Source organism: Rhinolophus hipposideros (assembly GCF_964194185.1).
Source record: "Rhinolophus hipposideros genome assembly, chromosome: 8".
In the NCBI taxonomy this organism is placed as follows: domain Eukaryota; kingdom Metazoa; phylum Chordata; class Mammalia; order Chiroptera; family Rhinolophidae; genus Rhinolophus; species Rhinolophus hipposideros.
The window spans coordinates 73802563-73817302 of record NC_138054.1 but is presented as its reverse complement, the minus strand read 5'-3'; the positions used below and the strand labels follow the sequence as shown (position 1 = coordinate 73817302).

General features: G+C 44.0%; 1 protein-coding gene across 1 annotated transcript in view; it reads left to right on the top strand.

The window, feature by feature from the left end:
- The window catches only part of KHDRBS1 (KH RNA binding domain containing, signal transduction associated 1), a 39439-nt gene extending 25463 nt beyond the window's left edge, over nt 1-13976 (top strand). The window contains exon 11 of the transcript XR_013993875.1: nt 9348-13976. The gene's annotated coding sequence lies outside the window, so the exon portion shown is untranslated. The remainder of the gene's footprint in view (nt 1-9347) is intronic.
- Nucleotides 13977-14740: the final 764 nt, after the last annotated feature.

The following is a 14740-nucleotide window of genomic DNA, read 5'->3' as shown; positions in this document are numbered from 1 at the left end:
ATTTGGAGTTCATTGGTTGTAAGCAACAAAGTGACTGGCTAATGTGAATAAAAGGGAATTATTAGGGGCTCACAGATTTACTGTGAAGGCTGGAAAATCTATCTTGGGAACCAAAGTGGCTGCAGAGAACTGAAACAGCAGTGGTGGGCCACAGGAGTGATCCTGAAGCCAAGCTAGCTGCCTAAGCCTTATTGCTGGAATAAAGTCTAGCCATATTTGGTTTCTTTCTCCCTCAAGATTCAAGTTCTAGGGAGGAATGTCAGACTGGATTAGCTTGAGTCATGTGCCCATACTTTACCAGTATGCAGTTAAGAACAAGCTCATTCCTCAAAAGGAAGTCAGAGGGGTATTAGGACAGGGAAATGCATTCTGGGCAGCCAAAAAAAACCAAAAAACAATTGTCCCATAATAACTGTATTTTACAGAAGTAACTGAGAATTAGGTTAAGTGACTTCCCAGGGTCACATAATTAGTATTGTTAGTAATCAAGCCCAAGTTTATGTTGCCAGAACCTAACATCTTGACGCTTATACTATACTGCTTATAATCTAAGGAAGGGGTATTGCTCACACTTCTGAGACACCCAGTAGGGATATCCTGTCGTGGTAGAAAGGACGGGGAACCTGACAAAAAACTACAGTTGAATCGATGAGCTATCTTTAGTGATCTAAAACAAATCACTTACCTTATTTCCACATCTGGGAAGGAAGATAGGGATAATGTTCACCTTAACAGTGGCACACAGAAGCAGTTCTGTGTATAAGACCACCAATTCAGTGCCCTATACATAGTAAGTATTAGTGTTCTTTCCCTAAGAAAATTGAATCCCCTGGTTTGGTTAGTTGGGCTCACTCTGACAACTGAATAAGCCTTCCTGTTGCTTGAAGCCATCAGGGAACTCACTGGATGACGTTTCCCTCTGCTCCTGAATGAGTTGTTAGGGTTCGGATGGCCCTGAGGAGACAAGTTCTACGTGAGTAGGCCAAAGGCCCATGGAGCCTTTCACAGAGAAATTTGCCTTTTTGGACATTTCTTCTAAGGAAGCCTACCTCTCAGCCAGGAGCCTCTCAGATTTGGAGACTTTCAGGAGGGCCATATGCCTTGAGCATGGTTTTGGGAACCCAGGAAGTCCTAAGGATGATATCGGTTCATATGAATGGCTAGGAAAGTTTAAGGGGAAGTCCCTGAATGCAGAGAAGTTAGTCTCAACTTTGCCTAGGGTAGTCTGCAGAGCAGAATTTTGAGGAAATGTCTTTCTTCACTTGGCCTGCAATTTGTGCTTGGAAAGACAGGTTCCATTGTTGGCAGACCATGCCTGGGTCTGCCTATTCTGGGTGTATGGTTTAGTCAGTTGGTCCCAGTGTTTTCTATAGCTTTCTGTCACTGCCTGTGAACATTTATTACAGTTCTACAAGCTTTGGAGCCAGGCAAGACTGGGCTCTGCTTCATCAGAGTTTTTGTCTCTGTTGACAAAAATAAAACCTTTAACCCCTCTCATTTATCATCAAATGAAGTTGATAATAACAGCTAACGTTTATCACTATGTGCATCACCATATCCTAAGCCGTCAAGGAGGATTATGTCATTTGATCCTCTCTACCTTTTTCTTTTTCATTTGAGGTAAAATTCACATGACATAAAATTTACCATTTTCACCATTTAAAGTATACAGTTCAGTCGTTTTTTAGAACATTCACAATGCTATGCAACCATCATCACTATTTAATTCCAGAAAATTTCCATTGCCCCAAAAAGAAATCCCATACCTGTTAGTCACCGCTCCTAATTCCCCTCTCCTGGCAACCACTAAACTACTTTCTATGGATTTTTCTACCCTGGACATTTTATATAAATGGATTTGTATAACATGTCCCTTTTGTGATTGGCTTCTTTCACTTGGTGTAATGTTTTCAAGGTTCATCCATGTTATAGCATGTATCAGTACTTCATACTAGTGATAGGAAACATGTTGCAAAAGCGGCCCACTTCATTTAGAACAGCTCTCAGTATCGGAAGTTTTTCCTTGTGTTAATGAGTTACTGCTTTGGACCCCTGAATATCCTTTCAAGTATTTGAAGATCATTTTCATTCATGTTTCTTTCCCAGCTCTAAAAGTTTTTTGTTAGACTTGCTAGATCTGATTTTTAAGAAAAATTAGAAATTTGGATTTTACATACAGCCAATGGTTTGTTTGCTGAAATTTGTGTCATTCCCTTTAAAACATCCACTACAAGCCAAATGCTGCCCATAGCCTACCAGTTTGCAGCTTCTGGTTAGCTTCTATTAATATAAATTAAGAACGTGTTAGGATTATTGAGATATAATTCATATGCCATACTATTCCACCATTTAAAGTGTACGATTCAATGGTTTTTAGTATAGTCATGTACTGTGTAATGAAGGTCAATGACGGACCGCATATACAACAGTGGTATACCATCTATCCTAGGTGAGTAGTAGGCTGTACCATCTAGGTTTGCGTAAGTGCACTCTGTGATACTTGCACGACGACAGAATTGCCTGGCGACACATTTCTCAGCATGTATCCCCATCATTAAGCGGCGCATGACTGTATATACAGAGTTGCACAGTCATCACCGTAATCAATTGTAGAACATCTTCATCACCCCAGAAGAAACACTATGCCCTTTAGCCATCTCCCCGCAATCCACTTACCCTCTCCAGCCCTAGGCAACCACAAATCTACTTTCTGTCTCTTATCAAGTTGCATATTCTGAACATTTCATATAAATGAAATCATATAATATGTGATTTTTTTTTTGACTGGGCTTTGACCAGCATAATGTTTTCAAGCTCTATCCATGTTGTATCAATGCTTCATTCCTTTTATTGTCAAATACTGCTGCATTGTATGCATATACTACATTTCGTTTATCCATTCACTCGGACATTTGGCTTGTTTTTGCTTTTTGGCTGTGTGAATACTACTGTGGACATTCCTGTACACATTTTTGTGTGGACACGTTTAATTTCTTAGGCATATACCTTGAAAAGGTATTACTGGCTCATATGATAACTCTTGTTTAGCATTCTGAGGGACTGCCAAATTTTTTTCCACAGAGGCTGCACTATTCCCACCAGCCATGTATGAGGTTTCTAATTTCTCCATATCCTCACCGACACTTCTTATTTTCTGTTTTGTTTTTTTGTTTATTATAGTCATCCTACTGGGTGTGTAAATTGGTACCTCACTGTGGTTTTGATTTGCATTTTCCTAATGACTAATTTTGTTGAGCATCTTTTCATGTGCTTATTCCCCATCTGTATGTCATATATCGTCTTTGAAGAAATGTCAGTTTATATCTTTCGCCGTTTTTTAAATTGGATTGTATGTATTTTATTACCGAATTATATGTTCCTTATATGTTCTAATGATAGACCCTTATCAGGTTTGTGATTTGCAAGTATCTTCTCCCATTCCATGGCTTCTCTTCTTTTATTTTTTCTAAATTTATATTGGGGAATATTGGGGAACCGTGTGTTTCTCCAGGGCCCATCAGCTCCAAGTCATTGTCCTTCAGTCTAGTTGTGGAGGGCGCGGCTCAGCTCCATGTCCAGTTGCTGTTTAGTTGCAGGGGGCGCAGCCCACCATCCCATGTGGGAATTGAACCAGCAACCTTGTTGTTAAGAGCTGGCCCCCTAACCAGCTGAGCCATCCGGGCGCCCCTCTGGAAGCTCAGCAGCAGCTCATTGTCTTCAATCTAGTTGTGGCCTATGTGGGAATCAAACCAGCTACTCTGTTGTTCAGAGCTCACACTCTAACCAACTGAGCCATCCGGCTGCTTCTCCAAATTATGTCTTTATCCTGTACATTGTACTACAGGCTGCCAAAGTGCAAATGAAGCTGTTTTAGCTGCCGTGCCTGGCCATATGTAGTTCTCCAGAAGCTCAGAGAGTGAGCTCCAACATTCCCTTCTTCCACCATCAACCTCCTTTGCTTCTGCCCTTACCTCTCTCCAGGGTTTCTTTCCATGGAAACTCCAGGTGCTCTTGGCAGTGACAGTTGCTACTAAGGGAACACTCTCACCCTTCCTTACCTAGGGATATGGCAATAATTAAAATAGCCTTAGGGTTTGTCTACTCTTGCTTTCTCTTCCACCACTTCTCACCCACGGCCCAAGCTAAGAATGAAGATACGGGCACATTAGCAGCTGCTAGGGCTCTCTGACCACAAAGGATGAAACAGACTCGGACTGTTTTTTGTTTCAGACACAGGAGCCTGAGAGTTGGCCTAAATGTAAGAATTAAAACTATAAAACTCTTAGAAGGAAATCAGTATAAAATCTTCATGACCTTGAATGAGGCTTCTTAGGTTTCTTACCTATGTCACAGCAGCCCCAAAGGTTTCTTGCCTACAAATATGCAACGTGTTGTTGAATAAAGTGAACAAGGGAGATAGAGGTCGCGCTGGTAGATGTTTTGCTGAGATTTTTGAAAGTTAAGTACTCCCTCCCTGACCTTAAACCCTGAAGGCAATATGTCCCCCAAGGCTTTGCCCAAATTTCATTTCTGGATTAGAATGCATAAGGCAGCATATGGGCTCCCGCTTTCTTGATATCTTCTCATGCTTTGTGTGAGCCTATACAGGCTACTGTTTGCTGGCAGTGTTACTATTAAGTAGTCATTTTAATTTTTTTTTTCCATTTTATTCTCAGTCTACTCCCATTCACCAATCTTGACTCCATTTTTTTAAAAGGAGAAAGTGACATAGGGAAAATAAGCAGCTTTGCCTGGCTAAGGGAGTAGAGAACTCAATTTAATGCCTACTGTGTGTCCCTATTTTTGTAAACGAGGCACCTGATACTAGAAGAGACGAAGTAATTTACCACAGTTGTATAGCAAGTTGTGTGAGGCGGTGCATATCAACATTTTTGTACATCAGACTCCATTTTCTATGCTGAAAGCGTGCTGCTTTTATAAGATAATACCATATTTTATTGACACTGAGGCCATTTATTATGAGATGTATCATTAGGTACTGCAAAGAAAGAAAAAAGCCTGCCAGTTAAACCAACACAATGGCTTCTTGTTCGTATCGAGAGTAAGAATCATCTTGATTTCAGAGATGTCGATTGCATTTTGTCAATTCTGACATTCTCCACCATGCACTGTCTTCTCTACATGTAGCTTGGCTATTATTATCCCATTCTTACACAGTGATGAAACTGCGGTCCAGGAAAATTAAATCACATATCCAAGGCTATGCAGCTGTGATGTAGCGGAGCTGGGATCCAAGCTCAGGCAGTCTGACTTCAGAGTCTAGGATCACTTTCAACCACTGGACTACACTGAACCTGAGGGGCTCACCTGTCAGCCAGAACCGTCCCAGGGAGCCTGCACACCATTCTATATTCTGGCAGGAGGCTTATTCTGCAGGAGTGCTGTTCCTAATGCAGTGAACATTGGCTGAGGTCACTTAGACCCTTGTGCTGGCTGTGGTGGGTAACGGTTCTACATCAGTTCATAATCTCTGCCCTCATGAAACTCAGTCTAATGGGAGAGAGTCTCTAAGTCTTACAGAGTTAGTAGTAGTGTGTGGTCATTTCTGTTGCGGAACTGAGGATCAGGCAGCCTTCAGGAGCTGTCTGAGAAAGGGATAAGGAGAGCCAGAGAAGGCGGGGTGCATTTCAATTGAGTCTTACAGGATAACTAAGAATTTGCCAGGCAGACAGATAGGTTAGCGTAGCACTTTATTATGGCTTTAAACAGACTAATTTCAAGTTCTGCCGCCTCCAAAGCGACTGGTTTTGGATACTTAGGTGAGTTCTCCTCTCCAAGTCTCAGTTTCATCATCTGTAAAATTGGATAATAACATTTACTTCACAGCATTATTGTGAAGATTGAGGGAACTAATATATGTAAAACATTCATCATGACATGGTCAGCACCCAATAAATGTTAGCTATAAATAGATGCTGGAAGCGTAGAATAGTGCCAATTTTGAAAGGCTAAATGTTGGGCAAAGAATTTGGACTTTATTCTAAAGTTTAGGGAGTTATTTGTGGCCTTTAGCACAAGAACACACCTGTCTTTGCCACTGTGCTGGCGAGGTAGCAAAGGAAAGGAACCAGAAGAGAAAAGCTTTCTGTAAGTGGCCCTACTCCTTTGTGGGACAGTGAAGGGGATGGTCCTCCTTTACCTGGCCAAGACAGAAACACCTTGCCCGAAGGCCTTTTGGTACTTTCCTTTTTTCAGAAAGCAGAATCATCGCTCCTTTCAGGTAGTATTAGGGCCATATGAGGGTGGGATGTTAAGCTTTCATCGTATGTTAAGGTAGTCTTCCTATATCCTGTCCCTTTCACCCACCCTGTGAATTGGAGACCAAAACTCTCTGAGTCTCCACTAATAGAAACTTTGTTCTTAAGGAAATGTTCAGCAAAGCTTTGCTTCACCACTCTGTTTTAAGTCCTGAATGAGCGAAGTCTCTGCCTCCATTTTAAGCTCTGAATTCTGTGTTACCTCTGTGCTGGGAGTGTCATATGTGGCATCCCATTTAATTCTTACAGACAATCCTGGGAAGGGAAGATTATCCTAGGAAACTGATGGATACACGTTAGGATGGCCCCAGGGTCCAAAAGCTGGAGTTTAGACCTAAGTCTTTCTGTTCCCTCTTAGCTGCCTCCTCTGTGCCTAGAGTGGCTATAAGAAGATCAGTTTACACGGAAAGTAGTTCCCAGCTTTGGGGTACAGGATGGGTGTCCCTGGCTTGGTTTCCAGATTCCCAAAGTTAAAAAAATTGGATCTTTCTCAGCCCTCCCTCCTTCTCTGTCTCCAGACCCTCATGTACCTCTTGCTTTCCGGATTAATAGTCATGGCATGTTTAAAGCTAGCAAGCATCTGATGAATATTTAATAGCCTTCAGTAGACTGGCTAGATACAGCTGTCTGAGACAGCAGCTGTTGGGGGGCAGGGAGGAAGTGCACTCCACCACCTCCTCATTCTTTTGTTCCCTGACCTAGCCCCTCAGGAGCAAAGGCCTATGGTGGGCACTAGACCCTAGTCCTATTGTGGCTTGATTGCTGCCCTGGGTTCCCAAGGAGGCTACATTCAGACAGCAGACCAAACTCCTTTTGCAAGTAATGGGGAGCAGATATGTTCCCTGACATCTAGAATCAATTTTCCAACCCATGAGCTGGAGGTCTTCTACTGTATGGCCTGTTCTGGCTCTGGGATGGAGGATGTGTTCTCATCCAGTGTCCTGCCAACTGCAGCGCTCTTTTCTAAAAGGAGGGAGACTTGCATCGGGAAGGGACTTGAATTTCACAGCCACGCTGCTGCAGTTTAGCCTCTTGACGTTCCTTGACTACACATGCAGTGGCCCTCAGCAGTAGGTGTCCTCCCCATTCCTAGTCTACGCTGTGGTGATTGTAGCTGCCTCTCAGGCAGGCATTCGACAGGTAGGATTTCTCAGGCAGGTAGGTATAAGCTCCCCTGTGCTTTCCCCCACCTTACACCTAGGGAGCTTTTTGCTTCAAGGAGGTCTTGTTTCCAGGGCAAATTTGGGGAAGTCATGGGGACTCCTGCAAAAAAAGCCCATTTGAAATGTTAGGCGGAGATGTTAGGCGTGGCCAATCTATTGCACCAGATGAATCAGCCTCGTAGAGCACGTTGCCAGAAATTGGGGCACTGTTTCTGTTAACAGTTTGTGAAGATGCCTGAATTAGCTGTTCCCTCGTCAGCCTCTGAAGCCCACATTGGCCCACTTCAGGATAGCCAGTCTCTTCTTCCCCGGCACCATGCGTGAGAACTGGGAATAGAAGCATTTGGGTTCAGACACAGGGCTAATTCTTCTCCGCTTCCTATTCATGGCCCAACTTTAGTTAAATGGATGCTCCCCATCTCTCAGGCTCTCTGGTCTTAGAATGTAGGAAACAAACTCTGCATCTGCTTTTGAGAAAGAGAAATACCTTGTGCCCTGATAGGATTCTTCATAAGCTTCTCTCCAAAGAGCAGTACAAATGGCCCCTTTCATTCATTTTTTCTTAATACATTCCTTATTATAGACTGGAACACCTATTATGTGCTAGATACTGGAAAGTCAGTGGCAAATGAACAAGATAAACTTGGTCTCTCGCCTCATGGAGCTTACAGTTTATTCGGGGAGACAAACACTAAACAGATATTACTCTCATAAATAACATGTCATATCAGTTGTGATAAGCACTATGAAAGAAAAAGAACGGGGCGCAACAGGGCATACAACAGGGACCTAACCTAGCTTTGGGGTTTTCCTTAAGGAAATGATGCTTAAGGTAGCGTCTAAAGGAAGAATTAGCTAGGTAGAGGGTTTGGGACATGGTTTGGGGAAAAGGGCATGAAGCAAACTCTAGGCAGAGGGTAGAACTGAGGCAGGTTCAAAGTGAGGTAAGAATCGGGACCTTATTCGGTTATCGCTAAAGACCATTTAGTCCAGGAGTGAGGAGTGGGGCGTGACACGATTAGATTTCTGGTTTTTGAACTTCACTTGCTCCTGAATGGAGAATAGATATGGGGACCTATTAGGAAACTTTCTGGCATTAGTCCAGGCAAGAAATGAGGAAGACCTCAAGTAGAATGACAATAGTGAAAATGTAGAGAAGTGAACAGATTAAAGAACTTTTAGGAGATAGAATGAACATAATTTGGTGATTGACTAGAAGTGGGAGAAGCGTAGGTATTAAGGAGGGCTCCCAGGGCACTGGTTTGAACAACAGGAGGAATGGGAATACCATTTGTTAAAAGATGGGAGCACTGCTACAGGCTTTGGCATGAGATAAGGGCCCAGCCCCAGGCTGAAGATGTATCTGTCCTGTCGATAACCCTGATTCTTTGGGGTTGGGATGAACCCCTCATAAGGCCAAACAAGATGGACCCCTGAACCTAGGATTGGGGTAGTAGTAATAGCTATGAGAAGATGCCTGTTTTCCTATTCGCTTTCTTCCAATAGCTTTTAAAGCTTTGTTAATCTTTTATCTTTTTCACATCTCTGGGAGAGCAGAAAGCATTTTCCCCTTTGTATAGCTGGAGGTCCCAAAGCTTATATAACTTAAGGCCCCAAAGATTTAGTTGATTCTGCCCTGGATCACTCGGCTCAGGTATGGCCAAGGCTGGGAGGTATGAGATTTAAGGCCCATGTGCCTGACTGACGTGAATAAAGAGCTCCTCAGCTGTGTACTTCTATTTTCTACCCATCTGTGTACTTAGAAACCTTGTGCTGAATGTAACAACTGCAGTTGTGCCGTGGGAGCGGAAGATTGTAAGGGAGGTAGCCTGGCCAAATGGGAGGCTGGGAAACCCCCCTGATGTGGCAGCTTCATGTTTCTTAATTTCTGCCTGTGTCTTTGCAGCTATCAGAGGACTCTGGAAACCAGGAGAGCTGCCTGCTGTGTCAAGGTTGGCCTGAGGGCATTTGCTGAGCACAGAGAAACCCAGGAGAGATCAACTGTCTGTTCTCACCCCAGCTCTTTGATCTGTCTGATTTACCCACAGAAAACCAGCCAGGATCCCCTCAGAAAATCTCTAGGCCCAGCCTGGAGTCCTCAGGGCTGCAGGGGACTGTGCTACTAACAGTGAAACATGCTCAGGACTTTATAAAGAGTTGAAGGGGACTAACAGTATCCTCCACACGGCCTCCTAGATCTGAATAAACTGGCAACTCCTGTGGTGTCTGTCATTCCCCCTTTGTCTGCTCCCCTTAGCCTTTAGCAGAACTGGCTGCAACACCCCCTATTTCCCTCCCTACCACACCTGTGTTGTGGGTACCAGCCTGGAAGTCCTTGGAACCTTTTAGTGGGCTCCTAGAGGGAAGCTGGTCACCTCCTGTGTAACAGGCTGAGGAAAGCCAGGTGAGAGAGAGGGTTCATTTATTGGGGAAAAGTTATTTAACCTCTGCACCTGTTATTCTTTCACTGTTGATTACTAACCTTGTCCAAAAGCTCTTGAAGGGTAGGGCCTTTTCTACTTCACCTCTGTACTATACCTCTTCCCCAGCAAATAACTGGCATTAAGGAGCTCAATAAAGGTTTGGTCAAGTGATGAATGGTCCCACTCTGGTAGCTTCTATCAACTTTGGGAGAGAGCCAAAGCCCCCCTATATAGCTCCCAGTTTCCTTCCCGTTATATTAGGCTAGCTATTTATCCTAACGTTTTCTCCTGAAGGATTGGAAAGTCAGCCTTTGATACAGACTTCCGGTTTCCTATGACCTAATGCCCTAAGCTGGTTTTACACTGAGCTTTCTGAGAGGTTAGGGCCCTCTCTCTACTATTGCACTCTTCCTTTAATGCCTCCTGGTCATTTATCCTAACAAAGGAGGGAGGGGAAGGGCTGAGTTTGGAGACGGAGTCTGTCTGCCTTAACTGTGCCTGGGGCCTTCTAATAAGCTTAGATTCACTCTTACCTGGAAAGGGATATTAAAATCAGTTGATTTACGTGGGGCAAGTTATTTAACCTCTGAGCCTGTTTTTATCTTCATTATTGATTAATAAAAATAATAACTAATAATTTATTGAATGCTTAGTATGTACCAAGCACTATGTCAAGCATTTATATGCACTGTTTCACTTGATCCTTCAAGCCATCATACTCATTTTACAGATGAGGAAACAGGCTCAAGGAGGATAAATACCTTGCCTAAGGTTGAAAAAAGAAGCTATCAGATTTTCACAGACCCTGCTTTTGACCTGTTTGTACCTGTCCCAGCCACAAATATTCTGAAGCAATAAAGCATTGTGTTTGTGTGAGAGGTTTCTTTAGGATGACAAACCATCCAGGTTTACCCAGAATTGAGAGGGTTCCTGGGATATGGAACTTTCCAGTGTTAAAACCAGGAGAGTTCCAGGCAAACTGAGTTGCGTTTGTCAACATATATTTGCATTGAGACTTTCAGTCCAGGATCGGCCTCTGAGGTTGCATTTTCCTTGGTTTCTTGGTCTCCTAAGGCCTCATCTTGTGGCCAGAGTTCCATTATCTAGCATTTGAGGACCTGCTTCAGAGAGGGCAGGGGAGGAGTTTGGGGTGGGGAGGTAGGAAATCAGATGACATCCTGATCACAGATAAATGAAGACCCAGAGCCTAGGTCATTATCTGAGAAGCCAGCACTAGGTTCCTCGGTTCCCATACCTTCAACCCCCAAATGCAGACTACTTGTGAGCCACAGAAATTTACAGAAAGCTCACAGGGCTAAAGCCAAACAGATAGGTATTCAAACCCTAGCTCGTCACCTGCCATCTATTTTTCTGGGTCTGTTTACTCCATAAAAGTAGGATGATCCCTGTTATGAATGGGATCTGAGAAACAAGTGGAATATGTGTGAAATACCTAGCACAAGGTCTATACATAATGCTGCTTAAGTTTCTTCCTCCTTTTTTCTGACTTGTGTTTCTTACCCAGTCCTGTCACCTATCAATCACGTCTGTCACATACAGACTTCTCCCTCCCATTACGGCTTGCAGCCTTGGGGAGCTTCCTTTGAGAGACCTGACCTAGTGGGCTTGACTCACCCACCCAGCTGCCCTGTATGTCAGTCACCTCCCCTGCAAGCAGAGAAGGGATGACAGCCTTCCCCCTCCCCCCATCCGAAGCCTCTGGACTGGTTTGCGCCATAAATATTTTAGCTGGGCCTTCCTCTGGCTGTTGCCAGGGCGATGGGCTCTCAGGGGATTGGGGTGGGAGTGTGGAGGTGGGGCTGACAGCCTGGGGCCTAGCTTCAGAGCTGGTCCTGGAGGGGCGGGTACAAAGCCTGGCTTGCTGCAGCAGTTCTGAAAGGCTGTTGCTGTCTGCCTGCCTTCCCTTTCCTGGGCCCCTCAGAGCTATTCCTACTGCTTTCAGGCCCAGCTCTGCCCTTGAGTGCTATTTGATCTTGGGTAAATTGCTAAATGCCTCTGGGCTTACATTCTAACATCTGCAACACAAAAGTCCCTGCTTAACTCAGCACTGGTAAGTGTAGAAGACAAAGATAAAGGAGGTTTTGTAAAAATCCTATGAAACGCTAGGTTAGTAAGTAGTCGTGATTGGAGAAGCTAGACTCCACAACCCTTTGTAAGAGACCTTAGGGCTGGAGTCTCAGGGCAATGTGGATACCGCTCTAAAGACAGACATGACACTGCCTCCCCTTCTTCCTCTCCTGCTGCAGCCCTGCACCTTTTCTAAAGTCCCCAGGTGTAGCTAGACTACCTGGCCTGGCACCAGGTATTCTAAGAAGGAGTTAGGCTCAGTGGCTTATGAACAGTTAGTTTTTGCTTGAGATACAGAAATTCCGGCCCCCAAACTTGATCTGGCCCCATCCTAGAGATCTTACATCTGGTTAGCTGCGAAGCTCTAGATTGTGGCAGCATGTTCCACCCATCCTTAGGATGGGTCTAAGAAAGAAAAGGGGACACCTAGACCAATGCCCCGCCCGCCATTGAGAAGCTCTGCATCGCTTCTCGGCCATGTGGCTAAGATCAAGTGTGGAGAAGCTCTGCACTGGGTCCAGGATTCCACACCCCTGCGCCGATGCCGTCTTGCCCACAACTTTCCTGATGAGCTAGGGGGCTCTGATTCCTTTGTATGGAGCTCCTTCTGGTGGTTGATCGGCGCATTGTGCATCGCAGGAAAACAAGATCTCTAAAGTCAGACTGAATTGCAGGCCACCCTGAGAGGTGAGATGGTTTGCTCTATACCAGGAAGATTGTTTGTCTCCATCTCCTCATGACGGTCACTCCATTTCTTATATAGGACATCTCTTCCATCTGTGTGCTTCTCTCTGTGGTTAATCCTCACAATTCAATGACAGGAATTATCCTATTTTACAAATGAAACAGGTTTAGAGAGGTGAAATCAACTCCAAATTCTTCACTGTATGTAACAGTCAAGATCCTCAAGTGATAAGAACTTAACCTGTTTTTCCAGCTGTTGTCACACAGCTGCCTGCCCGTCTGTCCCCTGGTGCTTACCCCTAAAAAGAAAGAAGAGGCTGTGAGACTATTCCTTTCAGGGACATTGCTTCACCTTTATGCCATCTCCTTGTTTGGCCCCAAAGGATGGCTGGCCAGCCAATGACAGGTAAGATTCCTCAAGAAAGGAATGACCTAAGACAGGCACAGTCGTGTGGGGACCACCAGGAGAACTCACAGGGTTGATAGACCCCACCCCTTCTACACTTACCAGCGCTGAGCACAGCCCCACCACCTTCCCCCGTCTAAGGAGAGCTCCTGCCTCGGTGGCTGTATTCCTTCCCACAACCTGCTTGGGAAGTGATTCTTGATGTGATAACATCAGTTCTCCATGTCAATAAGTTTTCAACATAAAGGTTTTGTCCCCTGGGGAGATACAAACAATAATTATTCACACATCATGGGACTTTCGACAGGCAAGGGTGATTGGTTTGAACCAGTTTTCTGGTATGATGTATGAGACTCACAGACCCTAGAAAAAACAATACTACTTCCTCGTATGTGCTTCAATAAAAGCCACAAGGCGGCCCAATTCGGGGCTCTCAGTCCTTTGAGGCTGTGAGAACCTTGGCCCCTGTTTCAAAACTTTCTTGATTTCTGTTTCTTAACCCTTCGCCGCCCCTTCTCGTTCTCTCACTGCCCATGTTGCCTGGGACGCGGCATCCAGCCTCATCTTCAATTACTCTCAAGCCAAAATGGACTTGCTCTTCTGGAACATAGTTTACCTCTGGACCTTTGCTCGTGCTGTTCCCTCTATCTTCATTGCCCCTCCCCCGAGTATGTTACCTATCCAAATCCTATTTTTGAAAAACTAAAATACAGTATTTTTCTAAACCTTGCATATATTATCTTTGTAATCAAATATTATAAGACATGTAAAGCAAATGTCTGGATGCCATCAGGTGTGTGGGTGGCTCTGAGATGTGAAAGATGGAGGGGGAGACTAACGTATAACATGGAAGTAAGAATGGCCTGGGAAATTAGAAGACACCTGGATTCTCTCTTGTAGGCTCTTATAGTAAAAGTCAGATGTAAGTATTTTTAAATAAAAAAAAAAACAAGTTCGGACAATTAAGTTTGCAAACTCCTCCTAGAAAAAGTGCTACATCCCTCTGCTGAATATCACTACAGTCACCGTTGAAGTACTCCCTTTGAGAAACTATGCACCGATGGCAGCGCCTAGTCCACCCTTCAAAACAATTTTGGAACTCTTTTTCTGGAATGGCCATCAGAGCTGTTGTATTATCCTTGATGTCCTGAATGTCATCAAAATGTCTTCCTTTCAGTATTTCCTTGATCTTTGGGTCAAGAAAGAAGTCATTGGGGGCCAGATCAGGTGAGTAGGGAGGGTGTTCCAATACAGTTATGTGTTTACTGGCCAAAAACTCCCTCACAAACAGTGCCGTGTGAGCTGGTGCATTGTCGTGATGCAAGAGCCAGAAATTGTTGGCAAAAAGTTCAGGTCATCTAACTTTTTCATGCACCCTTTTCAACACTTCCAAATAGTAAACTTGGTTACTGTTTGTCCAGTTAAATTGGACCATTATTAATTTGTCCAAATTCATAATGAATAAGCCCTCTGATATCAAAAACAATTAGCAACATCGTTGCAACAAGTTCACGAAATTGTCAGACCTCATATAGTTGACATACAATATTAGTTTTAAGTGTACAACAGTGATTCAACGTTTAAGTACCTTATAAAATCACATTAAGTCTAGTAACCAACCATCTGTCAACCACACAAAGTTATCACAATATTATTGACTATATTACCTATTCTGTACATCACATCCCTGTGACTTAT